This window comes from Pantherophis guttatus, chromosome 1, assembly GCF_059756535.1.
Source record: "Pantherophis guttatus breed Tessera chromosome 1, ASM5975653v1, whole genome shotgun sequence".
Lineage (NCBI taxonomy): Eukaryota > Metazoa > Chordata > Lepidosauria > Squamata > Colubridae > Pantherophis > Pantherophis guttatus.
The window spans coordinates 107890165-107909153 of NC_142063.1; the positions used below are offsets into that span (position 1 = coordinate 107890165).

At 41.2% G+C, this 18989-nt stretch overlaps 1 protein-coding gene across 4 annotated transcripts in view; it reads right to left on the reverse strand.

Annotated features, from left to right (window-relative positions):
• The window catches only part of CD151 (CD151 molecule (Raph blood group)), a 46684-nt gene extending 43100 nt beyond the window's left edge, over nucleotides 1–3584 (reverse strand). The window contains exon 1 of one of the 4 annotated variants that reach the window (XM_034416823.3): nucleotides 1269–3584. The gene's annotated coding sequence lies outside the window, so the exon portion shown is untranslated. Of the gene's footprint in view, nucleotides 1–967 lie in introns of all 4 variants that reach the window. The other 3 variants (XM_087880500.1, XM_087880508.1, XM_087880497.1) reach the window with 3 other exon arrangements.
• Between the last annotated feature and the right edge of the window lie 15405 nt (nucleotides 3585–18989).

Consider the following 18989-nt stretch of genomic DNA (forward strand, 5'->3'; position numbering starts at 1 on the left):
TTAATCATTACCTAATATATTTTAAAGTTTACAGAATGTGTGTGTGTCGTCTTATTATATATGCTGGTCCAAAACAAATGTTGCAACTTTCTGGAACAATTATTTAAAAAAAAAAAGTCTCAGAATCCATCATGTGAACACACTTTCCCCAAACTGGAATCTTATAGATGTGACTGGAATTGTAACTTCCAGAATTCAGGAACGACAGACCAGAAATTTTGGAAATTGCAGTTCCAACTGGGGGAGGAGGAAGGTGTACCAGATTGGGAAAAATGGATCTATAGTTACTCCATCTAAGTAAAAGACATATAATACATATATTACTAACATTGGGTAAACCCATCAGACGGAGGATGTTAAGACACAAATAGGCGCACTCACCCCTACAAACTCTAAAAGCAGGAAAGCACAAGGAAACATTGGTCTCACCACAGCCCTTTTCACTTTCTGCCACTACGCAGGTCGCCTAAAAGAAATAGGATGGACTAAACAGCTAATGAATTATGATTATTTGCAGAAACAATCCACATAACAGACCTATGGTTGTCTTTCCTTGGGGGGGAAAAAAATCAAAGCAATCAAGTGTTCCTGGGCGAGCACGCGGCTATCTCCTAGTTCCACTTCCACAGAATAAACCCACGAGAAGAACTTTGATCCCTTCCCCCGCTCCGCCCGCCCTCCCCCACTCCCACGCGGATTTCCGAAACAAAAAGTTGGACGTCCAACAAAACTTCCTGCGGCTTAAATAAAATGAACTTTCATCTCTCCTTTTTTACCCCCACCCCCACCCCCCATCCCTTCTTTTCCACAGCGGGATCCAAATCCAAAGGAGTGGAAGGGGGTGGGTGGGATTTCCAAAGCCCGGAGCTTCCCTTCCCCGCTTCGCCGCAACAGCCGGCGCGATCCCGAATTATTAAAAACAAACAGTACCAAGAGAAAGAAACGCCCGCGGCGCCCTTTCACTCACACACACTCACGCAGCCTCCACTCCCGCTCGTCACTTTCAGGAACTTTGTGGGCCTCCAACAAACCAAGCACCTCTTTCTCTGCCCCCCCAGCCCCACCCTCCACATACACGCGAGACAAAGAGCACGACCCTCCGGCAAAAGATGGGAAGGACAAGGAGTCGCGCTTCCCCCTTGAAGATCTCAAGTGCGCCCTTCCTTCCTCGGGGGCCGCTCGGCCAGGTAGCCTCCCGCGTCCGCCCACCCGCTGCTAGACGCAGCCAGGAGGGAGCCCCGAAACACCCCGGAATTCGCCCCCAGTACCTTCGCCTGGCGAGCCGGGTGGTCCTGACGCTGCTGGCGGCGGGAGAGGCTCGGGTCGCTTTTCCCAAAACGCTACGCCGAGGCAGCGACTCCTCCCAGTCGTCTCGCGGCTCCGGCAGCTGCTTCGGTGCTTTTAATCGTCTGAATAAACTCTGGTCTTTCCGAGACGCCTAGCGGAAGGACGGGACCACTGCCGCTGCCTTGGGGGGGGGGGGGGGAGACGCAGAGAGGACGTCGAAGCGCCGCCGCGGCTGGAAGTGGAATTCGGATCCCGGGAAGGGAAGTCGGTGCCTGTTAAGCGGAGGGCACGCGAGACACGCTGTCTGGGGTGGGGGGGGTGGGGGGGTGGATGATGTCACCGGGTGGCCTTCTGAGCTGAGCGACCCCTTTCCTGGCGTTGGCTGCAAGTACCGGTAAGTGGAGTAACAAGGTTGTGGAAAGCAAGCTGAGCTTGTCTCCCGGTGACTTTTATCCCTGTGACCTTCTCAAAAAACAACATGAAAGTGGTCCCAAGTGGCCTATTTCAGAAGGCAACTGGACTTTGTTTTTCAAGGAAGAGCATCAAAAAAAAAAAAAAGATTTTCCATCCAAGAACTAGCCAGGCCTCTTCTCATTTAACTTTTCAAGATTAGTCAGGGTCAGGTAGATGTAGCTGCTTAGTGGGAGTAACCAGTGAGGAAATCCAAATTATTTTACGACCAGTTCTGTGGGCATGGTTTGGTGGGCGTGGGAGGGGAAGGATATTGCAAAATCTCCATTCCCACCCCACTCTGGGACCAGCCAGAGGTGGTATTTACCAGTTTTCCAAACTACTCAAAATTTTCACTACCGATTCTCTCGAACCTGTCAGAACCTGCTGGATTTCACCCCTGGGAGTAACAAAACTGACCTGTCTATATTGCAGTTATGAATAGTTTGGGTTTTATAACATGGCTACTCTTTGTCAACTGAAAGTTTATTGAGGTTGGTACCACAAACTTACGACTAGGCTAAAGAATGATTGACTCATTTGTGGCTTAATGTGTTATACAAATATAACCACAATCTATTGTAGGAAGTTAGCACCCACCCCTTTCCTGGAAGAGTGAAATATTTTAGGAAATATGAAAAAGGCAGAATATTATATTTCCCTGGATGAGAAATGGAGAAGCATATTTTACAGACAAAGCAGCTCCCACCTTCCTGCCCCCCACCCTTTGTCAATGGCCCATTAAGGCCTGGGCCAGTCTATTCTACATAACAAAGATCTGCCTCCTTCAGGCAGAGCCATAGTAGGAATTGACAAAGATCCAACAAAGATAGGATTAGCCCTCTACACAATAGCAGCAGAAACTCACCGCATGTGACCTGGGAAGCACATGTGATCATCAGCCAGCAAGGCCCCCACCCCCTGGGAGTCTGACAACCAATCAGGATACTCTTTCGGGGCCCCAAGAAATGCAGAGCCAGAGAGAGCATAAAAACCCAAGGACTCCCTGTATCTGCCCCTTTTCTGTTCAGGAACTCAAGCCATGTGATCCTGTCCACCATTAAACCATCTTTCCAAGCAGTCTCCATGTTTCCAGTGTCTTTTTCCCCACTTGGAGCAGAACCTAGAAGGAGATTTCTTCCAACACTATCATAAAGGAATAGAATCGAGCTGAAAGGGACCTTGGAGGTCTTCTCTCTAGTCCAACTCCCTGCTCAAGCAGGAGACCCTATACCCGTGATGGTGAATCTATGGCACAGGTGGCACGCGTAGCCATGTCAGTGGGCACGCAAGTGTTGCCCTAGTTTAGCTCCGGCACACATGCATGTGCCGGCCAACTGATTTTCAGGCCTTCCAGGCCCACCGGAAGTTGGAAAACAGGCTGTTTCTGGCCTCCGGAAGGTCTCCAGAAGGCCTCCGAGGGGTGGGGAAGAACGTTTTCATCCTCCCCAGGCTCCTAGAAAGGCTATGGAGCCTGGGGAGGGCGAAATAAGGGCCTACTGGGCCCACCATGCCATCACGTGCCAAAAGCGGAGGGGAGCATAGGGGGGGTCACGTGCATGGGCGGGATGCATTGAATTATGGGTGTGGGCACGCACTCACGCGACCACCCCCCGCACTCTCCCCGCTCTTGGCACGCAATGGTAAAAAGGCCTATACCATTTCAGACAAGTGGCTGTCCAGTTAGAGAATGGAACTGCTTTTCTAAAAATAATTCATAGTTCCTGCTTGCAGTCTTAAAGGTAAAACATCTTTGCAGATTCACCAAATTTTAAATTAAAAAAAAAACAATTCTGAATATGTCAATGCACTGCACTGCAAAGAACTATTACAAGAAGAAGAAGAAAAACAAACTCCAAAATGCAGTTTTGGGAATAGGGCAAATTAGGGACTTCCAGAGAGTAATGACTGCAGAGATAGTGTAGTGGTTTGTCTTCCCAGAAACTATTACAGTCTCATTAATGATTGAAAACATGTAATTATCCACAATGACACAATCTTAGTTAATTTTCCTAAATTGCTATAACCATGTGAAAAGTGAGGAACTTTTCTAAGATTCCTACTTCACAACAGTTGGATTTAAAAAGAGGTTTTTTTTAATTTGTTACATCTATATCTTTTTCCCCCCTCAGAACTTAAAGCTAGGATTAGACCAAAACATCCTGGGGAATTGGCAGATTTTTCCATTGTTATTAGAAAGTTGCTGTAATTTTCAACGCCGAATTTATGGCTTTCTGTTCTACAGACAGACTGTGTGTGCAGAATAGAGAGAGGTATTGCTGGCAAAAGTTCCTATAATGCCATCATTTGAATATTGTCCAGTCTCCATGGTGTGGATTTTTTTATCTGTACACTCCCAAACCACCAAATTTTATTAAATGGATGGGTAATTCCTACAAGTTAGTAAATCATAAATGCAAAAATGGCAGGGCTACATTATTTCTTGTTATTCATGTAACTCATGGTGAAGAAAAATTCACCTCTAAGTATAAACTATTAGATTTTACTTTCTGTTTTTAAAAAAAACGGCAACACACGCACACACAGCTGCTTCTGATCTACTTTATTCTTTTGGTTTCTGCTGAGAGATTAAATTGCTGATGGTATATTCAAAGCCAGGTGCTGTCATGTTGATTCACCCACCTCATTGCAATGTCTCCTCTTCATTAATAGTATCCAGCAAAAACAGAGATGATACTGATAGACTTTGGTTGGGGATACTTCTTTCCTTGCTAGAAGCCTCTCTCTTTAGAAAAGGAAGTGAGTCATCATTTTCCTAATGAAGACTCTTCAAAGGGAATTTTTTTTCTGTGCATTCTTAAGTAAACAAAGCCTGAGGGCACAAATAAGTGGAAATACATTCTTGCTTGAAGGTATGGTACAGAGCTTCCTTTTTTGGGGGGGGGAAAATACAGTATAGCATCAACTGATGGAGAAAGATGTTTGATCATTTGCAGCAAAGTTGGAATTTAACTCTTCTTCCTCCAGTTTTGCTGCTCTTTCATTGCTTTATCAGTTAACACACCTGATTCTCAAATTGATAGTATTTGGATGTTTAAAAGGGTGCACATTAAATGCAAAAACAGTTTCACTTGTATTATAACCAGTACAAATATGAATGATACTGTGATGTTTTATCAAAACTAACAAGTGTTTTGAATACACTTTCTAAGCACACAGGGAGGTAGAATCATGTACAACCAAACACACCAAGAAAAGTATGTATGAAAGCACTCTTATCTGCAGGCACTGTATTGAGAATATTGCAAGATGCAGTGACTTCCTGATAAAGGTGAACTTTAAAATAATAGTAAAAGAAATTGGGATGGTGGATACATGGAAATGTCCCAAGAAGCAATTCCAGATGTAAAGAATACAAAGGTGAAATCAGCAGAATTATTTTGGGGAGAAAGAAAAGATTTGGGTAGAACTAAACAAATGAAACTAACCAAAGAAGAACGATAAACACAAAGAAATATGAATAGGCAAGTCCATCAGAGCTTTGAACAGGAGAAAAAGTCACTGAGCAGAATCCAAGAATGTGAAGAAACCTAATAAAGAAATGCAAGGAGGGGGATGACATTCAAACAAGGGAGGTAGGTCAAGAAAGACATTTCCTTGGCAGGAAATAGTCTGCATTATAGAAAGGTTATTTTAAGTGTAACGTTCTTGCATTTGTTACATGAGGGATTTTGTGCCTCATATACCATAATGCTGCTCTGCTTTAGATACATTAATATATGTGCAGACAGGAGAGAGGATATGCTACTTAGTTAGCAAAACATCTTCATCACACCTAGCTAGAGAAGTAAATCATTCTGGAAGGATGAAGAAATGTTAGATGGAAAAACAGGTGTAGCAGTGGTGAAATCCAATTTTTTTTACTACCGGTTCTGTGGGTGTGGCTTGGTGGACATGGGGTGACTTGGTGAGCATGGCTTGGTGGGCGTGGCAGGGAAGGATACTGCAAAATCTCCATTCCCACCCCACTCTGGGGCCAGCCAGAGGTGGTATTTGCTGGTTCTCTGAACTACTCAAAATTTCCGCTATTGGTTCTCCAGAACCTGTCAGAACCTGCTGGATTTCACCCCTGAGGTGTAGATAGGACAGTGGAAGAACTCTAGTAGCTGAGACACTTTGTTCATGGAACAATGGAAAAAAGTTTCGCAGAAGAGCCAGAGAAGAAAAGCCATCTTTGGTAGAAGATAAACAATATAGTGCAATAGTTCTCAGCCTTTTCTTCACTACTTTAATTACCTTTGTGGCCACGGACCATGGCCATGGATCATGGCCACGGATCACCAGGGCTTAACTCAAGATTTAAATCATAAATTTTCTTCAAGCCTTCGCAGACTCCCTGTGACGACAACATGCCTCCCTCCAGAAATCAGCGGACCACAGGTTGAGAAGCACTGATATATAGTGGTTTGAATATAGCAAAGAAGGGTAAAGAAATGCTCAAAGGGGAAAGCAAGACTCACTCAAGAGTGTAGATGGCAACAGGGTGGATACAGAGATCAAGTGACAAAATGAGACCTAAAAGAGAAGAAATTTTGTGGCAGAGCTAATGAGAGAGAGAAAAAAATACCAGGCTTGCCACTGGAGACATGAAATAAAGGATCCCTGTAAAGAACAGCTAGATGTCCTCAATGTAGAAGTGATATGAAAAGTCATCAGAAGGATGACAGTATATACTTATACTTTTATATAAGTACAAGGCTTATATAAAATATAAGCCTTGTACAAAGCCAATAGATGGAGGGAAAACATTGTTAATGGCTATTTTGTGTCAATGAATTCTAATGTATTATATTTAAATATGTAAGAGATTAGACCTAGGTGAGGCAATGTGCCTGCATTTCACATTTCCTTTTATGGCCAGGAATAAACAAGAAAATTGGGGCTAAAACTCATCATCCTATTTCCACTTGGAGCTCTGCTCCTAAATTTCTGGCAGAGAGTTTTGAGGAGAATTTGTCCAAACTTATTCAGCTGACGAGGAAAGCTTTTGCTCACCACTAGAGATGAAATGAAAGACGAAATCGGAAACACCAAAAAGCTGAGTCATTGTTGACCAACAGAGAAATTCTCTGCACATGACAAATCGAAAGAGTAAACTTCCTCCCATCATCTCTCAAATGCCTAAAATAGGAATGCTTTCCCTTTGCCAAAGGAACAACAGCATTTGAAGAGGTTGGTGCGGGGATTCAGTGTCAGGTGGTAAAATCAAAAGTGTTGATTTTGCCCCTAGCAAAAGGAAATAGATAGCACAGCTAAAAATTATAGACTAACCATTTGGAAGGAAACTTATCTGTACTGCTGTTTGAAGTGCACATATCTAGAAATACTTTTTTTTATATCACATGATCAACATAAGCCAGCAGGCATCAACTATGAAAGTTATGTCTGGCTAGCTCTTTGGTTGCCCAAGAGTCATCTGGAGAATTTATTTGTATACGTTTAATCCTCTAGCCTAGGCTCTCAGGACAATATACATAATAAAACAAGAATAAAAAAATCAATGCAATGAGTAATTCCCCAAAAATACAATCACAAAGAAAATGCAGCAGCAAAATATTGTGTAGTGGAAAACAAAGACTAATACTGTACACCAAGGAACCACAAACATATAAAAATAATTAAGATACTGAATAGCTCAAAATATTACTGTAGAGTTTAAGCGAGAGAAATGAGTTACACTGCATTTGATGAAATTTTAAAAAAGGGGGTTGCCTAGTAAAAATATAAAGTAAGCAAGGAAAACCATAAATTATCTGTTAGCGCTAATTTATGGTTTTGCCTATTTTCCAGGAACCTTGGCATATGTGCAGGCACACACAGATGCACACACATGCATATGCTCACACATACACACATACACAAATACACTACTCCCTGCCTTTCATTTTAGCCTCATAAAAAAACTGAGAGGTGCAAAATTATAGAGGTATGCATATTAGAGCCATAACTTCTAACATCCTTATTAGTCCCAGATTTCTGATTAAAAGCAACCCAATGAGATTATGGTCAAGCCCCAACTTCATTACAGTATATATAGCAGGAAAGGAAGCATCACTTCTCTAGGCAAATGCTGCTTTTTCAAGCTGCCCTTACAATTAGAAATATTTCTCCCAATGAAGTGAAGCTACTTATAAGAGCTAAAGTTGGAGAGGTGGGAATCAGCATTGATCAGGTCAGGCAAAACCATTATATAAGCATGAAGAAGGGGGTATTCCAGTCTTGAAAAGAATAGCCCAAAAGCCAACTGATTTGAAATGGTGGGAAGAAAATGGTTAAGATTTAAAACCTAGTATTGACAGAGAGCCGGCTTGATTTCTGTGTTCAGAATCTTCCGCATACAACCAGTTTGGTCTAGTGGTTTATGCACCATGGTTAGAAACCTGGAAACTCTTGAGTTTCCCGCCTTAGCCATGAAAACCAGTTGTAGGGAAAATAGATGGAAGAAATACATTGGATATGTTTGCTGCTTTGAATTATTTGTAAAAATAATAAAGACAGGATGTAGTGTAGTATACTGTAGTATAGTATAGTGCAGAGGTGGGTTCTACCTATCTTTACTACTGGTTCGCAATGGGGCCGCGCGTGCATGCGCAGAAGCTTCTGCGCATGTGCAGAAGCATTTTGATGACGTCGGGGTCGGTAGGCGGAGCCTCCCACCGGTTTTACTGCCAGTTCTATACTACCAGTTCTATAGAACCGGTGCGAACGGGGGGCAACCCGCCACTGGTATAGTGGTAGTCTTCAACTTACAACAGTTCATTTAGTGACTGTTCAAAGTTTCAGTGGTGCTGAAAAAAATTACTTATGACCATTTTTCACACTTGCAGCATCCCCATGGTCATGTAATCAAAATTCAGACACTTGGCAATTTGACAATATTTATGATGACTGCAGTGTCCCAGGTCATGTGATCACCTTTTGCAACCTTCTTGACAAGCAAAATCAATGTGGAAACCAGATTCATTTTACAACCGTGTTACTAACTTAACAACTACAGTGATTCACTTAACAGCTGTGGAAAGAAAGGTCATAAAATGGGGTAAAACTCACTTAACTGTCTCACTTAACAATTTTGGGCTCAATTACATTCGTAAGTGGAGGACAACCTGTAGTGTTGTGTAATGTCTCATTCTAGGCATTGTACATCCGCTCCACTGCAGGATAAAGGCCTCTTCCATATAATAATATCATGCCATGCCATGCCATGCCATGCCATGCCATACCATACCATACAAATATACTGCAATTTCAGCCCTGACTCCCTGAAGCATCTGCAGTTATCTTCTTCCTGAATATGGGAATGTGTTTCTGGAAGAACTAGGTAGCCGTGCCTGGCCTGAAGTCTGACATTGCTTTCTTATAACCTGTGTCCATTATTTTGTATCCTGCAGCAAGGAATGACTGAGAACAGATCTGTCTTTTATGTAACATTCCTTCAGGCATTTGGTATTTGAAGAGCATTATCAGAGCCTTTCTCAGTCTTCTCAAACATAAAGATGCCTATTTTCCTCTTGAGCAATTTTCAATCTAAGACCATCTTTGTTTAAACTGTCTGAATCCTTTTTAGATCTGAATACAATATTTGAAATAGAAACAGAATACAGCAGGACTATTACATTTGGACACTTTGCTTTCATGATATGACTTAAAATGGTGTTAGGTTTTTTTGGCAACCATGTTCTACATTCACACATATTTAATCTGTGATGCTACTTTCAGATGGGCTATGAAAGAGGAATGGGACTCTTACTTACTCAGTAAGTTTCATGACTGGATTGGCCTTCAGGCAATGAGATGATGACCTGACTTAGCATACCCTGGGAAACTGAAAGCGTCAACAAGTTTTTGGAGGGTGGGTGCATTATGTGTATGATACATGAGCAACTCTTCAATGCAGGGCTGCTTTTCTCAGTGTAAAAAAATGTGCTTGTCTACGGTAGCACCACCTCCTGACTTTGTTTGAGATCCAAGTTTCACGGCCAAGTCATTCTAAGAAATGTAGCCAAGCACACACAACAAGTAGTACACATAAAACCACAGGAAGCATCCCACAGAAAGGATACAGTCAATATATGTGACATTAATTAGATGTATCAGGGCAGCTATCTCAACTGTATGATAATGACTCTTCTTAAAAGCATAATACCCATATGCTACACTAGGCTTTGGTGAAGAACATCACTATGGCTGTTGAAATACAAACTGGTTTCAAATTCAGCTGGCTTTTGTAAACTGAATAGGAAGCCACACCAACTTGTTATTCATTTATTTATTCCTTTGTGCTATTCCAATCAGAAGGCTCGGAGAAGTTTATAATTTTCTTACAATACAATAATAGACAAGTAGAGCTTTAAAAGTGACAACCACCATCTTAAATTCATTCCAGCAGCAAAATGATTGTGATGTTGCAAGAAAAAAACCGGTTTGCTCAAGAGGCGAGCAAGGTCTCAGTAAGACTGGGGTGTCAAACTCAAGGCCCGCGGGCCAAATCTGGCCCATAGGGTGCTTAGATCTGGATCTAAGATTAGAGCTGCCCTGGAAACAACAAAGGACCGGCCCATGGTGCTTCTGCCAGCGAAAACAAAGCACGCTCAGCCCCCCCTGAGCTCCATTTTCACTGGCAGAGGGCTGCAGGAGGCTGTCGCAACTGAAAATGGAGCTTGGGAGCCTGCCTTAGCACTTGGCCACCACAGATGCCCCCAACACGAGTGACGTCAAGCTGGCCACACCCCCTGGCCACACACTTTGGGCCCCCTGAGGTCAAACACCACTCTGATTCAGCCCACAATGAAATCGAGTGTTGAGCCCCGATTTGGGGCTCACCATACAGTACCTGGGGTGGGTGGGAAAGGCACAGAGCAGCACACAGCGGACATGGCAACCAAAGCAACGGGTGAGGCTGTGGCGGTGGGACACCCAAGGGCAGTGCTGACCAGCTGCTCAGCAGCAGATTACTCCCTTGGCTGGCCCTCCGAGAGTGGCACCGAGCAGCTGGCAGCGGGGCAGGCGACCGGCGCGATGAACAAGGAGGCAGTGGCAGCAATGGGACTTCTGGTGGCAGCGCCAAACAGCTGCTCACCAGCTGATCGCCCCCCTGCTTCCATGCACAGGCCTCCAGTCAGGCTTACTGAGCATCTCGGTTTCCTGTGTGTTTGCTTTGGTCCTCACCCAGTCTGGTCTTGGACCCTCGAGACAAAGTCAGTGCAACACTTTACCAGGCGGCAGTTCTGGTGGCAGCGAATGAAGTCCAAAATAGTTACGTAAAAAGCTTTCTGGTCCTCACCCAGTCCAGCCTTGCACCCTTGAGATCAGGTTTGACACCCCTGCAGTAAGAGAACCCTGAATCAGAAGCGGAAGCTGTATGCTCCGGCCCATATTTGGGTAGACCAGGTTGCCCTAATAGACCGGTCTCACCAGGAAAAACACCTGAATCAGAAGCAGAATTCTAGGGAAATTATCTCAGCCACTTAGGAACATTCTCCATCATCTGTTCCAATGACCATGCATGCATCTCTCTTCAGTTCTTTGGGCATTCTACAGGTCTGGCTGTATTTGTAAGGATGTTGCATGAAAAGTTTCATATTCCATTTTAAGTTATTTCTTACACCAGTGTTGAAATCAAGCGTGGCTAAGCATTATGAAACTGAAATCCAACATCTTTGTATGGCACCAGTCTGGCCAACTTTATAACCTATTCAAATTCTGCTCACAAAATTAAACAAATTGGAGGGAGGGAGGGAGACAGAGAGATCTGAAAGACTGTCTACTGTTGACTTCACCCCATTCCTAAGAGGTCTGTAAGGGGCGTGTATAAAAGCACCAGCGTGCCTACCATCCCTGTCCTAATGTTTCCTCTATTTGTATTTATTTTATGTATTCAATTCATGCTTTTACTTATATATATTACCTAACATGTTCTTGACAAATAAATAAAATAATGTTTGTGCTTCAGATGAGAGCTGTCATATGAAAATAGGAAAAAGGAGGCACTTTTGTTCATCTAGTGCGCAAGCTGCACCGGTGGTCTTCCGGGTGCGCTTCAAGGTATTGGTTCTCACTTTTAAAGCGCTCCATGGCTTAGGGCCCGGCTATTTGCGAGACCACCTTCTGCCACCGATAACCTCCCACCGGCCAATTCGGTCCCACAGAGATGGCCTCCTTAGGGTGCCGTCGGTCAAGCAATGCCGACTGACGACCCCCAGGGGGAGAGCCTTCTCTGTGGGGGCACCCGCCCTCTGGAATGAGCTACCCCCAGGAATACGACTAATCCCGGACCTTCGTACCTTCCGTCGAGCTTTGAAGACCTTCCTATTCCAACAAGCTGGGCTGGCTTAAAATTTTAAAAGGGTTATTTTAAGGGTAATGGGTTTTAATATTTTGGGAAGCCAATTTGATTTAATTCTGCTTTTAAATTATTTTAAATTTTGTATTGTATATATTTTAATTTTGGCTGTGCACCGCCCTGAGTCCTTCGGGAGAAGGGCGGTATACAAATTTTAAAAATAAATAAATAAATAAATAATAAATCCAATTAACTTCCATTTTGCACAGCAATAAATGCCAATGGGTTTTGTTGAACAGATGCAGTCTTTCAATCTTGCCCATACATACAGTAGTTCCTTTCCATTAATTATTTCTGCTGATATCATGTTGGGTGCTGTAAAAATGGCACCATCTAGTGGTGTTTTTGTTGATAGTAAAAATATCAGGAAGAAAAGTAAAACGAACAGGATATATCTACTTCTTGCATGTTTTCTATCCTAGAAGAAACACTGCAGCATTGTGTATATAAGGTCTCCTTGTGTTAATAGGATTATATTATTGCCTACTTTATGAATCAGCATGATTGAAAGCTAGATAATAAACATTCATCCCATATCATTACTATATTTTAAATGTGATTTTTATCTACTTGAGCATTATCATCAGTACAAAGTGAATGCCAAAAGTTTCAGAATTGTTGAACAATGGCAGCTTTAACATACTGCAAACAAACATACTACCAAGCCAAAAAGAGGCAAATCCCATTTCAATCCATGACTCTTCCTTATTGCTCCTGATTGGGCACAAACATTTCCCAGTAACTGTATTTTAAATATATAGATATGAAATGTCCTGATGATACTGGTAGTCCTCAACTTACAACAGTTCATTTAGTGACCATTCGAAGATACCATTGCAAAAAGTGACTTATTGCCATTTTCCACTTATGTCCATTGGTCACATGATCAAAATTAAGACACTTGGCAATTGCTTTGTATTTATGAGTTGCAGTGTACTACTGGGGTCATGCGATCCCCTTTTGTGATGTTCCGATAAGCAAAGTTAATAGTAACAACCATGTTACCAACTTAACAACTGCAGTGATTCGCTTAACAACTATGGTAAAATGGGGTAAAACTCACTTAACAACTGTTTTGCTTAGCAAAACAAATTTAGGGCTCAATTGTGGTCATAAATTAAGGACTACCTGTATTGCCTTTCTCTCAATCCCAGCCAGAGCTGAAGGACATACACCTTTAGTTGTTCCAAGTCTTTTTCCCACTAATTTAGATAGTTTTTGCCATGGACGTGATGCTTCACTGATGGTATGGTTTCCAGTGAGATAGAGGCAAGTGTTCCCAGTTGTTATTGGCCATTTTAGGCTGCAGCAGGCATGTCTTTTTAGCTAGAATTGCAGGAAGAACCGGTCATTTGTCTTCCTCAGATGTTTGCTTCCAGAAAATGCCCAATTGGTGCTTTTTGAAGCCCTTCTCAATCTTGAAAATGCAAATTCCCTTCAGTCATCCTTTATGGGAGGTATGAAAATTATACCCCAGGCATACAAAAAATACCAGGTTGGGGAAAGCTAATCTGAGATTTAAATGTGCTCATCAAAAAATGCAGAAAAAAATCTTCTGTTAGAGCAATTTGGGCAGGTTTGGAACAGTTACCTGTTATTATTGCTTGCTCTAATAAATAATTATTTATTCATTGAGTCATTTATTTCTATCCCAACATAGTCTCAATATTGGGGTGGAAATGTAACATTCCAAGATACATTCCAACCTTGATTTTTATTTTTATTTTTTTAAAAGGTAAAAGTAGCATCTGTCAATAAAAAGTTCTCCATTACTATACTTTTGCAGGCTAAAAGTTCAGCAGACATATTTCTTGTCACGCTTCCTGCTTGATATTCTTGGAAGCAGCTTGCCAGAAATACCCTGCTTTACTTGAGAAAAACATGCCTCTGATGCTGCCCTCTTGTGTACAGTACAGGTTCAACTCTTGCAAATTATTGGTGTCATGAGCAGGTGCAATACAATGATTGTGGCTTACAGAATGCAGCACATTTTCCCCGTGATTTGGAAAAAAAATAACAATGTGATCTGTTTCACTTCAGTTTCTACAGCTGATGCCTCCCAATAGAAGGCTAGGCTTTAAAAAGTGCAAACAAGTAAAGATTATTTGAATACTGTATAGATTCAGTTATACTACACCTCCTTGTTTAATGACCAAGTTCCATTCCAACAATCGGGTTGTTATGGCCACTGAGTGAACATGTGACTGAGAGAGAGAAGGCAGAGAGAGACGCTGTGAATATCCCAGATTGCCACTGTCTCATTTGAGAAAGTGTTCTGTGGTACAGCTCTGCCATCCTTACTCTTGTGCACTGTAGTCAAGAGCATGAAATTTGGTCATAAATGCACACATTGGTTGGAAAATGAATTTTTATTATTGTTCATTACAGGTTATCCTCGACTTGCAACCATTCTGCTGGAATATTTTATTCCTTACCCAGTTCATTCTGAGTCAGGTTGATAAAAAAACACCAGGCAGCTGCATGAAATTAAGTTATTTATTTTTCACCTAAAGACAATGATAGCAAGCCTTTATGTGGGCTGCTGCAAAGGCTCCCTCCATCCAGCACAAGTTATATGCATTAGAATCGATCCCTCCTATAGAATACAAACCCCTTACGCAGTCATTCATTTCCCTCTGCACCTCATTCCATATAAGGAACTTCTTTCCTTGCCAGGGCTTCTAAGGTTTTTTCTTATCCAAGGAGAAACTATCCTTAGAATGTACACCTTATCTTTCCTTAGAATGTATACCTTATCTCAATCCACTGGGTAAACTACTTTAACAGTTTCTGAACAATGAAGTTGAGAAGCCTTATACATCTTAAAGTAAAATAAAATGAGACATGGTGTCTGAGCCTCAATAAAAGTGTAATGGCTCAAATAAAATATTCTAATACTATGTAATTAAAAAAATGTTTTAGTAGTTCAAAGTTATAACTGAGCTAATTATGACCTGGTTTCAAAGTTAAGGTCATTCCCCCTTATGACTGACCGCAAGTACATTGCAGTGTCCCACCTTTCCTATCTCCCCCCATCCCACGCCTCAGGATCCTCAGAGACTTTGGGCCTGCTTCCCTCCCACTTGATCCCTGAAGACCTTGGATCTGTTACTGACCACACTGGTTCCCACACACTCCTCCCCACCCCAGTAACTGATTGCACCCTTACCTTTAGAAGTTCTCCAGAACTCTGGAGAGTGTGTTAGGGAAGCAGAGCACACTGCCCCATCTCTAGGCCATATAACTTTGTCCCAGAAGCGGATGCCATTTTCAGAGTGGCCATAATGAATTGGGTCTACTCCAAAAATGGCATCTGCTCTCAAGAGGGAGTCATGCGGCCCAGGGAGGCCAAGGGACGTAGCAGCCTGGGAACAAAGTCAGGAGAATGTCAAAGAGGCAATGATGTTCAATTTATAGAATCTAATTTACGTCCTGTTGGACTTTTGCTTTCTTGCTGCTTTTGGGGTAAATAAGATAACAGTTCCAAATAGCAGAGTTCATGATATAATTCTCTGAATTATTACAAGCCAGTGAGAAAGTGGCCCTATTCTTCACTGGGATGCAATTTCTTTAAATATCTGCTACAAAATAACTAGAAATGTCTCGACTACTGCACACATAAATCTCTATTGGCCAAATAAACAGCTTATCTAGATGCCATGCAAAACAAAAAGAGGGGTGTGACACCATGTAGACACACTTTGAAATGAGATACTGTATGCAAAAGCCTACTTTCACTGCATTCTTTGTGGTTGCTACCCTGTGTATTTTTATCTAAAAGTAGGCCTCACTTAATATGATGGGGTTATTTCTAAGTAAATAGATCACACTGTATCTAGTCTAAGGCAGACCCTTAGCATGCTTATGCTGGCCTAGTCATCTTGATTTCAGACCTTTTAAATTAGCATCATACTCTGGTATAATTTATCTTAAGGCAATCTTCCCCAGTACACATAATTTTAAAGACGTTGAACTCCAGCATTTCTGGAGACAGCCAGGTTAAGCAAAGCTAAAATAGCATACAGTATTTTACTGCCAAATATCAACATGTTCAAATTTATATGACACTATAAAAAGCATGCCTCTTTTAACTCATTATATAATCTGTATTTGTATCTGTATTGTGCACGCACATACGCACAGTACCAAAAATCAAAATCAAGTCCCATAGTAGTAAAGAACAAGTTTAAACAGCTAAAGCTCCAGGGATGGATGGCTTAACTGCGGTCTATTATAAAACTTTACAAGTAGAAATGATTGAACATCTTAAAGACTTATTTTGTAGCATACAACAAGGGGGTAAAATACCCCCTTCATGGAAAGCAGCTTTTGTTTCATTGATACCGAAAGAGGAAGCAGGTTCTACAAAACTGGAAAATTTTAGACCAATATCTCTCCTGAATACGGATTATAAAATTTTTGCAAAAGTATTAGCCAACAGATTAATGCCAGTTATCCAAGAGGTGATTCATTATGATCAAGCAGGATTTATAGAAGGCAGATATATGAAGGATAATGTGAGGCAAATTATAGATTTATTGGAATATCTTGAGAAGAATAAACAGATCTCTGCAGTGCTGGTGTTTTTGGATGCGGAGAAGGCCTTTGATCGAGTGAATTGGAACTTTCTATTAAAGACTTTAAGAAAGATGGATTTTGGGGATCAGTTTGTGCAGGCGGTTTCAGCAATTTATCAAGAGCAAACAGCACAAATTATCATTAATGGAAGCTTAACTACAAACTTCAGTATAGAAAAAGGCACAAGACAAGGTTGTCCGTTATCCCCGTTGTTGTTTATCTTAACTCTACAAGTCTTGTTGAACGCAATACGGGACTCGAGTGCTTTGAATGGAATAGTTATAAGGCAAGAGGATTACAGAACAAGGGCATTTGCAGACGATCTGGTTGTCACCCTAACACGGCCGATGGAATCAATAATCCAGATGAAAGACATTATAGAAGAATATGATATGGTATCAGGATTTAGATTGAATCAGAAAAAAACCAAGATGATAGTTAAAAACATGACAGAAGATCAAAAGAAGGAACTTGAAAGGAAGGCAGGCTTTGAAATAGTACCAAAGGTGAGATATCTAGGAGTCCAAGTTGCCAATTCAAATATAAAACTATTCCAAAATAATTATGAGGTGTTGTGGCGAAAGGTACAAAAGGATATGGAAACCTGGAAAAAACTGCAGCTGTCCTTACTTGGAAGAATAGCAGCAGTTAAAATGAATGTTCTACCTAGATTTTTATTTTTGTTTCAAATGATTCCGGTGCTTAAAAGTGATAAACAGCTGATGGAATGGCAAAAAGGAGTGAATAAGTTTGTTTGGAATGAGAAAAAGCCGAGAGTTAAACTGAAAATTATGCAAGATGTTCGTGAAAGGGGTGGCCTTAAACTTCCAAACCTACGACTGTACTATGAAGCAGCAACGTTGACACAAGCAAGTGATTGGTTTGGAAGGACAAAGACTGGAATATTGGATATAGAAAGTCATGACCTTGAATTTGGTTGGCATGCATATTTATTCTACGAAAATAAAGTGAATAAAGTATTCAACAGCCATATATTTAGAAACTCCTTGATGAGAGTATGGAAGAAGCACCAGTTCAAATGGAATTATAAAATACCATTGTGGTTGGATCTTGGTCATATTATACGGAATACAAACATAAAGTCACTCGGGGGGGGGTTATACAAAGAAGTACTTTTTAATGATGGGGGCAGATGGCAACTAAAGACATTAAATACACTGTTGGAAGAAGGGATTAATTTAACTTGGTTACAGTATAATCAACTTCAGTTGAGATGGAGAGAAGATCAAAAAATTGGTTTAATGTTGCATGAAGAAGAATCGGTAAGACAGATAAAAGAGAAAGGCCCAATGCATATCAAGAGGGTTTATAACGTTTTGTTAGAAAGAGATTCAGAAAATGAATTGGTTAAAGATTGTATGATAAAATGGGCGCAAAACTTTGCAGAACCAGTTATGATGGAAACGTGGGAAAAAATATGGGTTCAGAATGTTAAATTTACGCAGTCACAGAATTTGAGGGAAAATTTTTACAAAATGTTTTATAGGTGGAATCTAGATCCTAAGAAATTGTCGTGTATGTATCCTAATGTTCAACCAAAATGTTGGAGATGTGATTGTTTAGATGCTACATATTATCATATATGGTGGACTTGCAAGAAAGTGAAGGCTTTCTGGATAAAAATTTGGTGGGTTATGCAAAATGTTCTGAAGAAAAAACTCCAATTTTCTCCTCAATTGTTTTTATTGGGCATAGTTAAGGACTTTTCAATGGGTGAAACAAAATTGATATTGTATATGGTGACAGCAGCTAGGTTACTGATTGGTCAATATTGGAAAAGGGATGTTATGCCTACTATTGAAGAATGGACTTTGAAGGTGGACAGTTTTGCAGAAATGGCGAAGATATCAGCATATTTAAAAGACCGGACTCAAGAGACCTATGCATGGGAGTGGAAGAAATGGATAGATTATGTGCAGAATAAATATCAAACTAGGAAGTACCAGATAGCTTTTAGTTGAATGTTGTGTAGAAATGTATAGTATATAGGGGGTAGAATAGTTCAATGTTATGTAGAAATGTATAGTACACAGGGGGTAGAATAGATGGTCGGTAAAGTATGATACAATATGACTTGAATTTGGATTTCACCTTGGGGAAGTCATGGGAGGAGGGGAGGGCTAGGGAGGGTTAGGGAGGGAAAGGGGGGGAATGGGAAAATTTGTACTTGTAAAACTTTTTCAATAAAAAAAAAGAACAAGTTTGACTAATTTGGCTAAATAATATTTTTAGAGAAATGTTACTGTACTGTACTTAGGAAAGTTCAAAGGTCATGCACCAAACAAATAAG